Source organism: Passer montanus, unplaced genomic scaffold (assembly GCF_014805655.1).
Source record: "Passer montanus isolate IOZ18808 unplaced genomic scaffold, ASM1480565v1 scaffold61, whole genome shotgun sequence".
NCBI lineage: Eukaryota > Metazoa > Chordata > Aves > Passeriformes > Passeridae > Passer > Passer montanus.
This window is the reverse complement of record NW_024371149.1, coordinates 4,270,913-4,283,109: the sequence shown is the minus strand read 5'-3', so window position 1 is coordinate 4,283,109 and position 12,197 is coordinate 4,270,913.

The window sequence follows — 12,197 nt, the reverse complement described above, 5'->3', positions numbered from 1 at the left end:
TCTTTTAAAGATTTTTGTGGTCTCTTGTCATGCCAAGTCTCAGTTTTCTCCAGGACAAAAGTGCTGAATAGAATGTTGAACAAATTTAGGGCTGTCTGTTGCTTGATTTTGGCACACTTAAAAGCCTGGATTAAAACCCTTGCCTTTTATCCCTTCACTTTCATTTAAACGAGGACTTGACATTCTCTCTTGCAGTAAGTTATTTCAAAGGTCTCTATTTCAAGTGATTTTAGCACAAGTATTGGACTAACACCTCTAAAGACAAAAGACCAGGCAACAGAGAGCATATAACAGAGGAGAAAGGTAGAGCAGCCTTTTATTCATCTAACCATGATTCAGCTGGTGGTTATAAATGTAGACTTGGTATAAATGCTGACTGTAACTTCACCAATATGTTTCTCTGTAGATTGTAATCTCTCAAAATCTATAGATGTCTGCTTTGCTGATGCACTGAGCTGAACAAACCCAAGGGTCAGAGCAATAAGAAGACACCAAGATTTAAAATACTGTTCTAGAATTGGAAGGTCCACCTGCTGTCCACTACCCTTTGAATCAGCTACATGTTATTGCATAGAAGGTAATTCTAGATCCAGTCTAGGAGCTGGGTTGTGGAAGCTGGTGAATTCAGCTATACAGAGCTTTTAAAGAGGGAACAGTATATATAGAAGTATAACTGCTAGGTACCTGTACATTCCTGAAATTGGTCTGTGACTGCCAAACTCACCTGGATGCAAATACTAAATACTTAACTTCAGCCTATTATTCTCTACATAATACCTGCAACACCAGGAGTTGATAACTTTCATGTAATGAACCCTAGCAGTAAGAACAACCAGAGCAACCACAGAGTTAACCATAAAGAACCCATTTCCAGTGTTCATGAGAGTAAGGAGGCAAAAAAAACTAACCACACACACATCTATTGTTACAGCTCATATTACATATAAAGGCTTAGAGGTACCAAAACGTCATGAGCTGTGTTCTTCAGCAAGTTTCAGTTCCAGTTTCAGAAGTTTCTATGGCAACTGAATTGCTAATCCACATGGTTTTTATTCCAATTCATGCTACAGATCACATTTGGCAAATACCACAAGCTCTCAATTTATGGCTAATTGATTTTGCACAAATGGGATATAAAGTCCCATTTGCTGGGTTGCAGGGATTATATTGGTTTCGTATTTTCATGCACTGCTTCTTTTAATCACTAATATGAAAACCCAGATATTTTAAACAGAACTTTACTAATGCATTCAAGTACAATTTAAAATAAGCAGACAGACTCAATATCTGATACTGAGAGCCTAGAATATCCCTTGTGTTACTTTCCCCACACATTTCTTGTTGCATGGGCATTAGTGGGCAGGACTTGCCAACAGCTCAACTTGCTGAGGCTCCAGCTCTGGGCCAGCAATGCCATGGGTTATAGAAGTATGGGACAGAAAATAGAACAGCAAAGGATGCACAGAACTCACCATGGCCTGGCTCCATACCAAGGTCACTCACTAGAAGCTGCTCTGGTAAAAGAATGTTTCTTTAAAAATAAAAGGTGCCATAGCTCTCTTAAGGGACATTTTATGGCAGGTTCACTCCCTTTAAAGAATGTGGTTATTTCTCCCCATTCAAGTGTCTTTATCTGCTCCCAACTATAAATTATTTTGAACTATTAAAATTCACCAGTTTTAACATTCAAAGATATTATAATCAATTTCATAACATTGCTTAAATTAAAATAAGCTAATTTGAAGCTCAGACTTGAAAAAGGGAAACCAGTATTTAACAGTTTTGAATATTTAGCAGTCTTAAAAATAGGACTTGTTTCATTTTCCCAATAATTAGTATTTGTACTTGTACCATAGTTTGTCTATAATTTCAGTAATCCTTAAGAGTTTAGCTGCAAATAGAGTGTGCTTATTCAGTGTACAAGAATGTTCCCAACAAGAGGCAAACATTCAAACTCTCTTCATACACAGAGTTTAAAAGATCCCCATGCATGTGGAGATGGATGAAGATAACACACATATATCATTACCAAAAATTCAAAGCCTGCAAAACAAAGTATAATGTGACATCACAGGCTAGTGCCTTCAAAGAGGCCCAAACATTCAGAAAGTAGTTGAGGTATTAGTGTTTGGTATTTACTTCATTCTGAAATTTACACAAGTCCTGTCTCTCTGAATGTTCTCAGCTCAATTTTGGAGGAAGCAATTTCATTTCCCAGTTTTATCACTTAACCTGAACTTTTTCCTTAGGCCACTTATTATCAGCATCACATCAACAAGTCTCCCAGAGGTAAAGTTTTCCTCTGTGGTGGTCTTTGGACCCAGCCAAGGATTTCCACAAGACTTCTACCTAGAAACTCTGTCCTAGTCATATGAGTTACTGCAAAACCATGTCTCCAACAAGCTCTGTTATCCTGGACACAGTATCAGCTGAAAGACTTCAGACATATCAGTGCCTACATGCTGTTTACATACTCCTCAAGGAGCCTTTTTAGAAGTTTGCACACAGTATGTAACTTTTTTTCTCTGGGTCACAAGTACAAGATATGGTATTGCCCTGGCCTGTAATTTCAATGTAAAAGTCTCCATTATATCCACGATTTATTACCCATACACAATTTCTACTGTTTTAGGTGTAATCTTTAGACAACGAAAGAGGAATACTTGAACCTAGCACAATTCTGTTAAGATCAAACATAAGCCTTTTCAGGTGGTCAATAACTGCATTTCTTAGCTTGCAGAGTGCTAGCTACTGAACATCTAATTGATTCATTTAGCATGTGGATTAGAAATATCCATTAAAATACAGGACTTTTCATGCAGGTAAGCTAAAAACTGTGGAGATCCATTGTGAAGTCTGTTCAAAACAGTAGTTCAGTTTCTGGGACAGTTCTATTTTCATGGAGTGGAAACTACACTAACAAATCCAAGGTTCAGTACTTCTGTTCCTTCCTAGTCTGCCATAGCTCTTTTACTTCAATGCCTCTCCAATTTCAATTACAATATCCTTCCAAAAGCAACATTTCTGTGCTCAGATTTTTTCATGCCATATCAGTCCTTTAAATACTAAAACCTGAATCACACGACAGAAATGGAAAAAATGTTCTGAAGAGCTGGGAAGGGAAAAAAAAAGGAAAAAGATTCCATAGATTGCTTTTCAACAGAGCTATAGAATTTGCAAATCAATTTTGTTGTGTCAGCCACTAATCTGTGCTTTTGTATTGTGATATTATTCTACAGCTGCCAGAACACACAGCAATACAATGCTTTAGCACCTCATCAACTGCATTAGAAAAATAATGGCATTTATAATTTAAAATGGACAGTAGATTACTAAGTCTTGGTATAATTTTGGATGTTTCACAGCAAATATTTTCAGTTGATACTCACCCTCCTTTCCCCTTCAATTTTCTTCTCAACATACAATTACCCATTGAACACAAGCATTTGATCCTTGAATGAAAAAGAAAACTGGTAATTCAGCACTCTGTAGACTCTCTCCTCAATCTGTGAAAAATACTTGAAGCCCTAGTAACAGTGAAAATCACAAAATAGAAGGTCTTCTCTATCACAGGGCAACCAGGCAACTTTGTGCTCACCAGCAGTTGAAATACATGCTGCATGACAAGTTTGGAAGCATCATTTCTGGGAATTGGAGATCTTAAATATCAATAACTAAATGTAGTAAGTGTTTTTGGTGTTTCCAGATACTTTCCCTTTTCTAAAAAGGGAAAGATGGAGGATTAAACACATCCACAGGTGGTATGACTTTTGTAAAATAATTCAATTTCTAAGAGAATTCAACAGACTTCTGAAAGTGTTAAATAGAAAAAATCCAAACTTAGCTCATAAGTAGAATCGCCAGTCTACCAGAGTTTCCTCAAGTTGTAGTACCTGCATATCATATTATGTGCAATCAATCTTATGCAAGGTGTAACATAAACCACCCACCCCACCAAAACTATAAAGAACACAGCACCCTTCCAAAGCTCAGACTGTGCTAAGCAAGCATAGATATCTGTAAGGCAACAGCATTTGGCATTCAATGCTTAGCCTCTATTTCTATATTTCTTTCTCATTCCTTTCCCTGCTCTCTTGGGAGGTCAATGAAGGTAACCATAACAGTAAAAGAAATTAAAAGAAAAAGCAAGAACAAACTACCACTTAAGTTACTTCAGCAGTACATCTTGGCAACTCAAGATCTTTCTTAAGATCATGCCATTATCAACCACCCCAGATAAGCACCTTCCTCACACTGGGCCTGCAGGAGGACACTGCAGATATGTACTGATGCCAGATGGTTTCCAGTTCCTTTCGGGCAGCACATGCAGGTCACTGAAACTGTCTTCCAAAAAGATCTTGGAAAAATCTGGTGAACACTTAGACTTTACAGGAGACTTCAGGAAGCATCACAGCAAACACAGAGTAGCACATTGACTTTCTTAATTTCCATAAAGACAGTTCGATTCAGCAACACAAACACTACTTCCTCCAAATAAAAGACAGCTCATACTGGGCTGGTAACTGGGGGTCTCTTATTCTCTGCATTGACACTCCTTAAAAATGCATGGAGGGGGATCCCTATCTCCAGCTACTACAGTTATAACAACTGTTCTGTATTTCCAGGAATGCCCATTTGAGCAGCCTGGCCTGAGCCAGCATTCCTAGTACAGTAGCCAAAACCACAATATTTACAGATTATTCTCTCAACTGCCTGGAGGAACATATCATCTTCCGGCAGAATGCAGAGGAATTAACGGTTTTGAAAACTCAACATAGTAAAGAAGGAATCAAGCAAACAACATAGACTAGCAGGTTTCCAGGAAACAGCAGAGAACATTCTGGTCTCGTGCCCTGTAATGTACTATGCTACAAAACAAACCACTTAGTGACATAAAGCAGCAAATGAACACTGAAAACCATCTTCTTTCTGCTTTTATGTTATTTCATGAAAGTAGGCTGTACACAGGTCTTCCATGTCATTGGAAGCATCAAACTACTGCCCCACTGGGCACACTGCTACCTTTTCTGGAAATGCAGCATGCAAAAGCTTATCAGATCACAGATTTAAAGGTCAGAAAACACTCCTAGGATGATCTGGCCCAAACATTAACCTAGTACCAATGTGGTCAACATTAAACCATATCCCCAAGTACCATATGACTTATTAAACACTTCTGGGTGATTTCACTAACTTCCCAGGGCAGCACATTCCAATGTTTGACCACCTTGTAAGCGAAGAAATTTTTCTTCATATCCAATCTAAACCTTGCCTGCTGCAACGTCAGACCATTTTCTCTTGCTGTCACTTGCTACCTGGCAGAAGAGACTGACCTCACTACAGCTTCCTTTCAGGCAGTTGTAGAGAGCAATGTCTCCTCTGAGCCTCCTTTTCTCCAGGCTAAACAGCCCCAACTCCCTCAGCTGCTCCTCATAAGACTTGTGCTCCAGACCCTTCACCAGCTGAGTATAATGTTCTTCAGGAACAGAGAGATTGCCACCGTGTGGATCTCCAGCCCCACTAGCTGTCAGTTATTCAGACAAAGTTTACTCCTGGTCCTACTGTAAGCCAGGGCACCAAAATGCCATTCTGCAGTTCTCAAACATGCAAAATGTTTGCTATGCCCACTGCATTGCATGTTTTAGCCTTAACTGGGATGGGAAAGATTTGCTACAGAGATAAATAGTGTAATCTGTTACATTTAATGTTTCTAGAATCATATGTAGACAGGTTTTAGGCAAATAATGATCAAAATAAAATGTGAATGTGTGGGGGGGAATGTGACGGTAATTGGGGAGGAAAGTAAAAACACAATTTATTAAATTAACAATAAACTTCAGAACTTATATCACATAGCATTCTGTCCAGATCATTTTAATCCACTACAAGAGTATAACACCACTCTGTGTGGGAAGAATAAGGAGTTGCATCTCAAGACAATTTAAGGATGGATGTTTTAAATCCTAACCCTTGCTAGGAATGGATTCACAGCTCAGAGAGCTCTCGAGTCAGAACATACTGGTTTGTGTCTATTTTGGAAAATATTCTGCACTGCCAAAAGAGAAAGGTCAACCTCAAATACCATGAATTGCATGACAATGTTACACAGCATGATCTCTCACTTGCCCATCACAAACCATCTTCTCTGTCTTTCAGATGACCTGTATTTACTGAACAAATAGTTAAGTACTTTTAACAAATTTAGGATTCATGACTTTAACTGATCTTTACTGGTACTCACCCTATGGGAAGACTAAATGAGGAATTAAGGGAAGGGCTGGATCCTAAGTTGTTCCCTTGTGTGTTCTGCAGTGCCCTTATTTAGTAGCTGTTGCTTTGATTTCTGAAGAATTTTGTGCTCAGCAGTACACACCTAACTGTGCAGTGCCTGGCAGTGTGCCCAACCAGCTTGGCAGTGTCTACTGGAATTTATACTGGAGATATTCCACATCTCACAACAACTGTCTATGACCTTCTTCAGACAGGTATCATGACAGAACACTTACCCAATTCCCTCTCCTGGCAGTTGCTTTAGCACACAGACAATTGCATGGAAACTCATCTCTGGGGACACACAGGAGCCTACTGCAGAATCACTCATTGCATAATAGTCTATTAACATTTATTGTTATTTTCCAAAAATTATAGTAAAATTATTCTTAGAGGAACTCCTACCAATCTATTCTGAATCAGCAGGTACAGGGAATCTAGATGCCAAATTTGCCCTTTTGATCACATGTTAAACTCATGAAACAGGATCCAAAATTCAAAAATCATGCCCAACTTTGAAAAGTGATTTGATCCAAAAGACACAAATCAAAGCTTCCAAGGGTTATACTGTATAAATACTGTGTTTTTTCAGCTGGAGGTGGTTTTGAACTACTTTAATTTAATAAATTATCTTTTAGATAAATATATAATGCTAGACATATACAATGTCAAAACAGAACTGTATATTCCAAGTAGTAGTTATCTTTTCGAAGGCTGTTAACTCTGCCAGTGAAAATTGTATTTCCAGAATATTATGTTTGAGCTAGGCCAGATAGGCTCTTCATTTTTCCTATTTTTATTTTTTTAACTTGATAATGCAACAGAACACTCAATGAAGAAGTATACATCCTTCTTCCTACCCTTCAAAATCAGATTGGCTGCAAAAAAGAAAAACAACTAAAAAAACACCTGAAACATCATGATGTCAAGATGAACAGGCGATGTCAAGAACCCCATGAAACAGCTTTTTTTTTTTATACCAAGACTTCATTTAGTATACAGTACCTGTGAGTGCAGACTCTGACCATTCTGCCCAGCTTGGATAATGAGCCAGTGGTCAAAGACTTAGGAACATTTTCTTGGTAACAGCATTGGGTGCTTAAGGGACTCAAAGGGTCTTCTGAATGTTGTGAATAGAAAAGTCACCATCCTAAAGAGCATATAATTTAATATATGATGGGAAGAAGAAAGCATTTGTCACATTTTATAGGCAGAAAATGAAAACACACAGTTACAATACGATCACAAGATCAGTGATTGGACCTGCATATTTAAACCAACACAACTGTTCATATTATTTTGCTGGACTTTTCATTTCTCCAGTCTAACAGTACCCAGTAACAGAGTAAATTGCAGACAAATTCAGCAGTTCAGATATCATATTTAACTTGTAAAAAGCATCAGAACCAGTTTCTGTGACCACAATGTGAAGGAACAGAAAGACAATTCAGCATAAGTTCAAGCTTCCAAATGCTTTTCTTGCAGACATAAGATTAGGACTGAAGGAAATAAGCTGGTTTACAAGTCTGCAGAATTTTCTGAGGAGCAGCAAGAATTCTAATAGAGGATTTACCAAATAGATACACTACGACAAACTTCATGTTTCTAAGCTATGTAAGGGATTCTCACATACCTTCATCTTGTAGCTTTGTGTGTTTCCTTCTTCATTGATTTATTTTCTTGCTGTTTAAAAATTTCCAGCAGCAGTGAAAACTGGATCTTGCTGTTCATCCAGAATCCAGCATGAGCAATCTTGCTTATAAGTTCTTCCATCTCTTTTCTTAGTCTCTTCCTATTTCCTCAGCACCTGGGTCTCCACTGAAACCAAGAAGAAAGCTTTCTCACCAGGTATATTCAGACATTTCACAGCCAAATCCTCAGAATTTTGATATCTTTACACTAGTTCCACTACAATTACCCTCAGTTATCCATTACACTGGGCACACTCCAATTGCCAGCTTGCTCCTAGCCCCCAGCTCTCCAGTAAACCATTTTGTCCCTTCTCCATACTAAGAAGAGAAACGGCCTTCTAGGAGTCAAAATTACAATATACCTCTTCAAATCAATGGCATTGTATAGATGAAGTCAACAGACTCCATCATCCTACTTTGCTATGTACAGCTGTGTCCTCTGCTGTAAAAGCCCTCAAGTATCGATACTTCTTAGCATCAATTACCATCTCAACAAAACTGAGGCTGACCGTTGGTCTGAAACATCTGGCAATGCTTTGAAGATCTGTTTAAGTATTTTTAACAGTGCTTGCTATGGATAAAAGAAAGCCCCATGAAATGTGGATAAACAGCATAGCCTCATACACATAAAACACAACTTAAAAGGTTCTTCCTAAGTTGTGCATTGAACCTTGCAGTGCCTCTGGCTCATCATTTCATCTGTTCTGCCCTACCACTTTCTTCTGCAAGAAGTCCCTTCCTGTGGGGTCTCAACAATGCCACACACTATGGTGTTCCACATTGCTTTGTGGAAAAATTAGAAGCCACTCCCATTGCCCTCTCTGACACATAGCAAAGGCAGCCAAAGTTCCTGAAAGTGGAGGCAAAAAGGTCGGTGTCTTAAGGGAGTTGATAGCATCAAGATTGCCTATGTGAATGCCTGCATGCTTGAGTTGTGTAACAGGCTAGGAGTGTGCTCCTAGAAGTGGTTCCCTTCTCTGAGGAAAGGAGAACCACCCAGAGATGTTTGGATTGAGGGTGGATCTATCAGTTCTTCAGATGTTCATGGGCCAGTCCTCAAGCTGCATCCCTCAGTTTGAAAAGGTCACACATGACATACAGGGGAACGTGTTATTTACTATTAGTTTTGGTACTTTGGATAACAGGGGTTTTTATTCCCTTTGGGAAGACATTTTCACAGTGCAGAGTTATCTTCCCATCCCTTACAATAGTTGAGAAGGAATTGCAAGTATGGATTACTGGCTGACCTGCAAACCAGAACCAGCCAAATGTGCCAGTTCATATTCACTTGCTTGCTTTGCATGCAGTTCCCAGACGTCAGGAAACCCAAGAAAGAAAGTCACTTGCCCAAATAAATTTCTCAAAATCACTGCAATACAAAGTCATCAACTTTCAACTCATTCAGTCATATGGAGAGGCATCTACAGAGCTGATATGTAACTCTCATTATTTTCCTGCTACAAATAACAGGGACTTAAAAGTCCCACCACATGAGATAATTTACTTACATAAAGGAACATTAACTCCTTTCTGTCCTCCCAGTAGGACAGAAGTGACACTGCTCCTCAGCAAAACTGAAAACAGGAAATGTCAGTAAAACACAACAATCATTCAAAATGCAATATAAACAATGCTATTTTAAAAAAAGGTGCCAAAACTGTAAAGACTAATTCCTCCTAAGTAACAAACAGCTTTTTTAGTCCATGTAATGCCACCAGCTGACTAATCCTGATGATTCACATAGGCAGGTGGAGTTAAAATAGCTTTTCAGGGAAACACTCTTGCATTTTTACATAAAGAACACTTGTACACTTTTGACTAAATTAGTACTTAAGGAACATGTGTTGCGCAGCGTGATACCAATTCCTCAGAAGATTCAGAATAATGAACCCAGGCTTTCAAAAAACCCTATATTGGAACACAGTACTTCAGAAGTAAGCTTCAGGAGACTGAATCACAACCAGTTTTCATACAACAGACAGGTCTTAGATCAACCAAAAGCAGTTCTTGACTGGACCAAGAACACCTGGAAGTTCACTACCCTAAAACACATTGCCCTATTCACCACACAGTATCTAACCTTATGCATGTATCTCCAACTTTATCTATATCATGCAGATATAAACTGCATGAAAATAGTCAGAAAAAATGCTTAGAGGTACATCATTAGCTTCTCTTTAATGGAAAAACAAAGTGGTTTGATTTGTGTCATACTAGATATTTTAGGCACACCCTACCTTGCTATGGAGCTGCAATTCTTATTATTTGTTTATGCATCAGTGTTATCACCCTCCTCACTCCTGACCCACACACCAAAAACTGAGTAGAACAGGATCACAGATTCCCAGTGCAAGTGTGCATCCCAAGTAAGGTGCATTGCTATATTAATTTCTTCTCTAGTTGCCAGTGCATTTCTCTGTGTAAATTTCAACCCTGTCTCAGGACTGAGAGACCCAAGTACCTCTTCACATAAAAACACATCTTGTTACAGTTCTATATACACACAATTCTTCTGTCTTGCCAATTGCTAGAAGATTAAAAGCAGATAGGACCTCACTAGTAGATCTGGTCAAAAAATTAAAAAGAAATCACGTTGGCTCAAGTCTTATCTACTCTAACTTCTAGTCTAGTCTGACTAATCCAGTAATTTAGTGCACAAACAAGGACTACAGGAGTAAAGGCCCTTAATCTTCTTTTCCAAGGTAACCTAGAGATCTTGAGGTAAAGCACAGACCTTTTGGGCTTCCAGTACTCCTCCTCACAAGGCAGAAGTTCTAGGCTGGAAATCTCAAAGCTTCCCAATTCTAATCAGCTGTTCTGGTTTGCTCAATCCTTCATTGTGTAATAAGCAACACATGATTTCATGTAACAATTCCCATGTCCAAGGGGTTACATGAAAATTTCCAGTTTGCAGATAACTGTGAATACTAGGTTTATTCTGAATTGGGGTAGACTTGAGCTAGGATTTCCTGTGAACCAGAAATACTTCAAATTAATAATGCTCAAGAAAAAACACTGCTTGTAAATTGGTTTGTTAGAGCATCAGTAAGTGTTTGGGGCACTGCAAAAGGCTTCTTAAGGGTAGCACTTAAACACCCACCACATACAGAAAAAGAGGTTTACCTCAGCAATTTAGGTTTTGTTGAATCAAAGTGTTTCACAATGCCAGAGATAGAGAGAAAAACTGTGATAAATAATACAGCCATTATTTAAAAGATGGTGGCCTGGACTTGCAGATCATCCATTCTGATAAGGGAGTAAAGAATACAATCTGAAGTCAAACCAGACTGGAAAAGAAATCACCTCATTAGAGAGTAACATGCCTGCTGCTCCTTGAACCACCAAAGTTTCCTGGCATTTTCTAGACAATAATCAGCATCTCTTGCTTGTTGTGATTTTGTCTCTGTTTATAGACAGACAACTGGTGTCAGATTATGCTTAGTCCTTCTAAGTTCAGAGTCCCTCAGAATTCCTTACAGTTACATTAAAGCAAGTATATCTAGCTTCAGCTAGATTAAATCTCTAACTTGTTTAGCTAGACCCCTCAGTGTTAAATGCAGAGTCTTAACTAATCTTGTAGGAGTTGATTAAAATCTGGTATTGGAGGCTTACTCTCACTTATACAGCTATAAGTACAACTATACAGCCCATCAGCTCCTCCATCCCACAGCATGTTGCTATGGTTTCATTAACTTGAAGCTGAAGCCAATGCCCCAGTTCTTTAGAGCTACCCACTGAGGCTTCTTTAAATGGAGGAAGGATGAAGAAAGCCTCCTCTTCTACCAGACCTCACAAGGCCTGGAGCAGTGAGCAAATTAAAACTCAAATGTTTCCCAAAACCAGCTCTAGCCAAGCCATAAAACCAAGCAGTTGGCAATGCAGTGATGGTGCTCAAGATGCAGCCAAACTGAATCCTAGGAAATACTGGGAAAGAGATTTTTGTGGCAGTGCTCTTTCCCAGGATGCATCCTTGGTAACACAGCTGATGCATATTTAGTACAATGTCAAACTTCTAGGGAGAATCAGATGCTCTTAATCAAGCTGAGATTTTCAATGGCTTCCCCTGGATCCTAATCTCCCAGAGCTTTGTCTGCTTTCACCATGCTCATACCACCTCATTAGAGTAATATCAGGATAATAAATTACCAGGATTGTGACAAGTCCAAGTCAGTGCTTTTGGAACCCCCAGAGAAGATATTGAAAACATGGTGAACAAACACCTTTCAAAGGAACTCT